The sequence below is a fragment of the Leuciscus leuciscus genome, assembly GCF_965113295.1.
Source record: "Leuciscus leuciscus genome assembly, chromosome: 10".
Classification (NCBI taxonomy): Eukaryota; Metazoa; Chordata; class Actinopteri; order Cypriniformes; family Leuciscidae; genus Leuciscus; species Leuciscus leuciscus.
In genome coordinates this window covers 21,014,271-21,021,602 of record NC_138734.1, presented here as the reverse complement: position 1 = coordinate 21,021,602, position 7,332 = coordinate 21,014,271, and positions in this window count along the sequence as shown.

The window sequence follows — 7,332 nt, the reverse complement described above, 5'->3', positions numbered from 1 at the left end:
ACAAGCGCTTGGTCATTAGTTTGGCCATGTGCTTGTGTTGTCTCGTTTCCCAGCCCCGCCCTCCTTGTTACCCTTATTTAGTAATTATCTCCTCCTAATTATCACCTGTTCCCTCATTAGCTTGTCCCTATTTATTCCCCTTGTGTTTGCTGTCCTGTGTCGGTTCATTGTAAATGTGTATCTATGCTAGTTGTTGCTGCTGTGAATACCTTGTCTAGAGTTTTTGTTAGTGATGTTTATTGTCTTTATATAGTTTAGTCTTGTCAGTCTAGTCAACTGTTACCTGTGTTGTTTTGCCCCCTCGTGGGTTTTGTTTTCTGTTTTATATCAATAAATCCCGTTTGTATTGTGTACTGTCTGCGCTTGGGTTCATCTTGTTGCTCGCCTGTGACACAGTCTGCTTCTTCCTCTGCTTCTTCATTCTTCAGCGTTGCCCTCAATGCCATAGATATTTGGACCTGTTCTCTGGGCATGAAACTAATAAATGAACAATGGGATCACTAATACACCCATACTAATAAAAAATAAAATAAATAAAAAACTCTGAAATAAAACTTACGGAAAGAAATTGGCACATAATCTGGTATCCAGCTCGTCATCGTCATTGATGTAGCACACGTGATCTTCTCAGGCAATCTGAATTCATTTGGCTGGTTCCTGAAAAACATAAAAATCTCAATTAGATTCAAATATAACATTTCTATTCAAATGCGGTTATGAAAAGCAGTAGTACACCGACTGAAGCAAAATCTTTGAACACTTAGCTTTAGAAGGTATATTGCACACTCATATCCAGACAGGACTGCTATGGTCTCCCAATTCTTACTGCAACTTTACAGAAGGGCACATATCAATCATAGAATAGCAGGGGACTGCATATCCCGCACAGATTGTCACAAATTGTGTAGATTGAACATAAATTCAAGTTAAAATGTAAACATTACAATGGGGTCTTGCTACTTCTCTCTTTCCCTTGTCTTTTATAACTTACTGCCACTGTTGCTCTATGACTGTCTGTGTCCTCCCTGGAGTTGTCACACTATTCCTCCGTCCTTCCTGCTGCTGCTGAGGTTGCTCCTTCCTCGTAGCTCAGTGGCATAAACCCTAAACATGACCTAACCACAATCTAACCGCAACACGACCATACGCGCCAACCCGTTTGATTAAGGCTGTCGAAGCCCCGCTGATGTCACGTATGCAGGTCCATTGGCAACGGTTCCGTATGGCATACTACCTAACAACCCGACCATACGCGCCCAACCGTTTAACTAAGGCTGTTGAAGCCCCACTGGTGCGTTATAAAGCAGTTTCAGTGGCAAACGGTTCCGTATGGCATACTAACCTATCACAAAACACAACAATATCTGTCCACCAAAAAAACCCGAATTAACGCAAAATACAGTAAACGGGATTGTGATAACTATGATAACTATGCAAGACACCCGACTGAAGGCACAAATCCGGATGAGAGATGTAAATATGATCCAACAGAGTGTTCTTTTTAGTTGTTGCTGTGGTGATCAGTTGCGTGTATCCTTTAGACTGAAACAATTCCAGAACAGTTTTATTCCCTGTGCAGAGGAGATCCTCATTAAAATCGCCACAGATTATTACAGGATGTTCGTCCACGATGTCCAAATAATCCAGCAGACTCTTCAAGTTTTCCAGGAATCCTTCGAATCCGTAGTGTGGTGGCCTGTAGACAGCAGCGATTGTTGCTTTGATCGGGCTATCTACTTTGATGACGACATACTCCAGATCGGTCACATTTTGTACAAACTGCCTAGGCTGAGCTGAAATATGCTCTTTGCAATATATTGCAACTCCACCGCCAGCTTTCTGTGCAATTTCTTGGTGTGTCGAGTAGGAGACATGTCTGTTACGCAGAAACATGTTGTATCCATCCAATTGGACGTGAGGTGTAGTGAATGATCCGGTCAGGTGAGTTTCCGTCATGCAAAGAATATCCGATAGAAGCAGTTCATGATGGCATCTGATATCTTCAATGTGGGATGACAGTCCTTCTGTGTTGTGATGAATGATTTTAAGCGTTTGATCCATGTTGGTTTCCCTCACCTGCTGCAAAAGTGGCATGATTCCTTCGAATGTTGCTCTGGTCATGTTTCCCAACGAGGCTGTGACTGTAGGATCTGCATATATCTTCTTTTCACTGAAGTCCGTGATGTGCAATCCACGAAGTGAAGTCGTTCTGCTGAGGGCAACGTAGGCCATTCCCGGCTCGAAAATCTTCTTCAGTGACACCACGGCATTCTCCATTGTCATGCCTTGGACTTTGTGAGTTGTGCAGGCGTAAGCTAACTTGATGGGGAATTGTCGACGAACTGCTCCTTTGCTAAGAGTTTCTTCGGATCTCTCGATGTAAACCAAGTCATCTTCTTCACCTTGCACCCTTTTGCGGTGTTTCCTGCCTGCGTTTGGATTGTCGAGCTGAAGTCCTAACATTTGCACGGTGTCGAATCCATCTTTTGTCTTATTGACAATGTTTGCAATCTTTCCAAAACACCCGTTGACTATTCCATCTTCAACGTCCAAATTTCTAGTCACCATTATGCGTACTCCCAACGCAATTTGTATGGTGTCAGGCAAGTTGTCCTTTTTTCCGGTGATGGGCTTCTTTTGTCTCTTCATCCCTCCTGTTCTGGGGTCTTTCCTGTAGTCCTCGGCATCGATGGTAATGATGTCAGTGTGAAGAGCATGAATTGTTTTGGTATTGTGTGCGTGAACTTCCTTGTTGGTGGCAAATATGTGAAGTGCATCACACGGGCAGTCTTTGGGGTCCTTCACAGCCTGAAGTAGCAAAGCTCTATCTTGTTCGGCAAGATCATCGGTCTTCTGCTTCACCCGTAGGCGGTTTAAAAGTTGGGCAAAAGCCAGGTCTTCTTTCTGACGCATGATCTCGGTGAGGGTAATCATTTGGAAATGGTCTTTCCAGAAGTCCAAAACATCCTCTTCGTAAACGCAGAGTGGTTTGGCTTTACCCAGAGGTGGCAGTTGGTAAAAGTCACCCACGGCGAGGACAGAGATTCCCCCGAAAGGTTTCTTGCTGCCTTTGATTTGCTGACATCTCCAGTTTATGTAGGCAAAAAGATCCTTCGAAATCATGGACACTTCATCGATGATAAGAATCTCCACATCGCGTAGTCTTGCTCGTAGTTCATCTAGGGCATTTCCAAGTCCTTGATACGGTGGCTTCAGATTCCTTGGAAGTTTTAATATGGAATGCAGTGTTCTACCGGATATGTTGAACGCTGCCGTTCCAGTAAACGCACTCAAGAGCACCGTAGGCACGGACAGATCTCCTTCCTCCCGTAGTCGAGGCAGTTGTCGCAGAATTTTGGTCGCTTCCGTGTATATGCACTTGATGACATGTGATTTGCCACAACCAGCACCACCTGACATGAAGTAGAAAAATTGTTCCGGATTATGACCTCACACACGCTTCTGACACCACTGGCAGACCGTGTAGAATATGGCTGCCTGCGTCTCGTTTAGACTCCTGAACATCTTCCTAACAAATTCAATGCTCATCTGCGGTGCCTCTATTTGTGGCACGACTCCATCTCCATGTTTAAGAATCTGAAATTCTGGGACATCGTCTTGTACATCCTCATCATCTGGATTGATGTCTTGTCGTTCTGCAACGCACTCTAAACGATCCACTTCAATTTCAGGTGCAAAAGCGGTCCACGCGTTCTCGGATGGCCCTTGCTGTTGCAGCTGATCGAACGCCTTATCCACCTCGTCACTGTGTTTTTCAAACTTTTCCTTGTTTACTTGCACTACGGCACAGACAGGGAAAAGCACACGATGGTGGGTAGGTAGTTCCACCTTTGCACTCTTGTAAAACGTCTCATATGTCGGAAATCTAGGCGGTTTTAGCTGTTCGTTGCTCCGATGTGGCATATAAAGCTTAAGTAATCTACTGTAAAACTTTTCGGGTTGTTTTTCCTCCGAAAAACGTGCATACCTAATAACTGCAGCCTTCCCAGATGTTCTCTTCTGAAAAAAACCCATGCCGTTGAGCAGCTGGTGAACGTTCTTGCCTTTAGTTTGTTGACCGTACACGATGCGGCACTCCGAAGCAAAATCTGCCAGACACATCTTTTCAAAGTCATGCGTTTGAGGCCTTGCTCTGTATTTATCAATCATCCCTGACATCCACACATCCTCCGAATCAGGATTTTTATTTTGTAGGACGCTTAGGGGAAGACTCATCTTTAGCGTGTCATCATCCGTCGGTAGAAACACAACACTTCGTGAACACTTCTTCAATGGTAAGCTGCATGTTCGTGCCACAGACTCCTGAGCGCTAACTTGCCTGTGTTTGGAGTAGGCTTGCATTATCTGCTTCATTTCATCTTCCTCGCTAACGTTCGTCTCACGCACACTCTTGATTACGTTCTTAAGTAAATCGCCCATTTCATGCTCCGGTTTGGAAATATATGAAAGCATATACATAACGCAGCTAAAAGCGTCAAGAACGAACTGAATGTCCATATTAGCGTTCCATGCCCTCAACAAATCGGGATTGTATCCATTCACCCAAGACTCCTTTGGATCACGCTTCAGCAGAATCACGTTGGCATTGGACAATGCTTCGACGTTGTCATTGTAGTCATCGATGGACAACTTACTCTTTGTCAGTAGGTCTGACAAGCTGTCAAAGGAGGCTTGGGGGTCATTCAACTGATCCCACACCGGTTTGAGTTTTGCCCTGGCTTCGCTCATTGCCTTTTGAGCAGCCTCCCGTCTCAACTTCCTTCTTTCTGCTTGATTTTGGGCTTTCTCTTGCTCTTCTTCAGGACGCTGTGGTTGTTTAGATGCAAACATGCAGCTTCCAGATGGAGAAGTGTCCGTGTCATCCTCTTCTTCAGGACGCTGTGGTCGCGGACGAGTGATCATGGTGCTAGACACCGGTAGTTTGGGGAACCCAAATCGACACAAAAGATTTCCCTTCTTACAGGACTTTGAGTGGTTCCTGCTGTGAAGCTGGACCTCTGTGACGATCTTGTGAAGCTCAGGATCAGCCGAGGGATCGGGCAATTGGCAGGTTATTTTGCGGTCAATAAAGTCACAAACATCCTTGTCAGAATCCTTTTCAAACTCGGGTGCGTCCTTTATCCAAACAAGAAGATGGATATGTGGGCTCCCTCTAGCTTGAAACTCCACTCGGTAAAAGTAGTCCTCAACTTTACCAATGGGTTGGGCAGGCGACAAAAGCAGATGAGTCATTAGCGCATCCACCCGCTTCTCAAACATTCGCATAACGGTCACTGGATTGCTTCGGAGGATTTCACACTTTGTCGTCCAGTCAAGCTCGGAAAAGTCGACGTGTTCACCTTGCTGGGCCTTGATTGCTGTAATTACTTCAGGCCATCTCATTTCGGCTGCACTGAATGTGCAAAAAAACGTAGGGGTTCCTAACTGTCTTATCATAGCCTGTAGATCCCTCAAAGTTTTCTCCCAATACGATGGAGAGCCTCTCAGTGGTTGCATGAACCGTGTGGCGTCTTTGTTGTGTACCAATCTTTCAATCTCCCGGTTGTCTTGAAGCAGTCTGTTAGAAATTCTTCGGCCGTCTCTTGTGAGAGGTTTGCCTTTTCGCAACTGAATAGACATGCTGTTTCTAGCCATTTGCGTTTCTATTACAAACTGAGCAAAGAAAAGATAACTCTGATCTTTTGCAAAACGCGTGTCCACGCTGAACAATCTCGCGTTGAAATACATACTGGGAGATATTGAAATTTGTCTTTCCTCGTCAATGGAATTCTGTCCAGTGGGGAATTGAACAGGGAACGCCATGGCTTCCAGCTTTGGGATTTTGAAAAATCCAACAGGCTTTTGTCCTTGTGCAGGTGCGATACTAAATATTCCCTCACCGTACGACAAGATCTCATGTCCGATGTCGGGCGGCTGCATGCACGTGTCTAATGTGAGCCCGGGTCGAAGCTCATCCTTTTCCTCGACGCTAACGTGTTGCTCATCCTGCTCAGCAACATCGACTTCTTGTTGCATCTCAGAGACTTCAGCTTCCTCGTCTAGGTGACTTTCAGAGACATCAGCTTCCTCATCTAGGGGACTTTCAAATACAGCAGTTTCTCTTATGGAGATATTCCTGTATTCCGAATGCATTGCTTTCAGCTTCGATAAAGCTGCAAGCACGTTATGCATATTCACCGTGTGGAAGTGCTGGTATCCTTTAAACTTAACGTGTCTCTTCAGCTTCACCTGCAGCAGCTGGGCCTCACTTCTTGGTCTTGGCAGAGAGTTGACAGTCTTCTCCATCTCGGAGGGCACACACACGACGGCACCACGTACTGCTCTCTGCTGTCCTTTGGGTAATGCAACTATTTTTGCAAATGGTAAAATTTTTGCAATGAGTTGACGTTCAAGGACATTTAATTCATCCAATTCCGCAGGGATTGGTGGCAACTCCAGTTTGTTGGCTGCTGCAATTGAAGACATCTGTCCTCTCTTGAGGTGGCTGTCACAAGTGGGGCAAATCCATTCCTGTCTTCTCTCTTCTGGAACTACGCAGCAACCTGAGCAGGCATTATCACAAGCGTGAACATACTTCCCGGTTAGGCAAGACGCTGCAACATGAACGTTTTTGGCATAACTTGTTCTATTACAGACCTTGACTTGATTAGGAAACAGGGCTCTGTGACAGACTGTGCAGACATGTGTAGGGCCATGCTGAATCTTACACCGGAATGCATGTATGGCACTTTCCATCACTTTGTTAACCACAGGCTGTGGTATTTCCTGGCTGGGACGGATGTACGGTTTATATTTCTTTTTGATCCGCAGTGCGCATTGCAATCGATGAAGAACGCGATATGTAACATCACTGGCACATTTCTGGGTCTTGCGCAGCGTACATCGCAGGATGTGATGTGCTCTGAACTCTGGGTCACCTGCATATCTCTTAACCATGTAGGCTTTCATTTTCCTCTGGAAGAGAGTATCTGTGCTGTACCTCTTCTTAATGTACTCTTTCTTCTTCTTTTGGAAGAGAGCATCTGTGCTGTACCTCTTCTTACTGTATTGTTTCATCTTCTTCTGGAAGAGAGCATCTGTGCTGTACCTCTTCTTAATATACTCTTTCTTCTTCTTCTGGAAGAGAGCATCTGTGCTGTACCTCTTATTCGTGTATTCTTTCATCTTCTTCTGGAAGAGAGCATCTGTGCTGTATCTTCTCACTATAGACCATTTCATTTGGTTTCGGAAGAGAGCATCTTGATTATACTTTATCTTATTAGCTTCTTTTTTCTTTGATTGGTATTGCAAAGAAGCGGCATACCTCTGTCT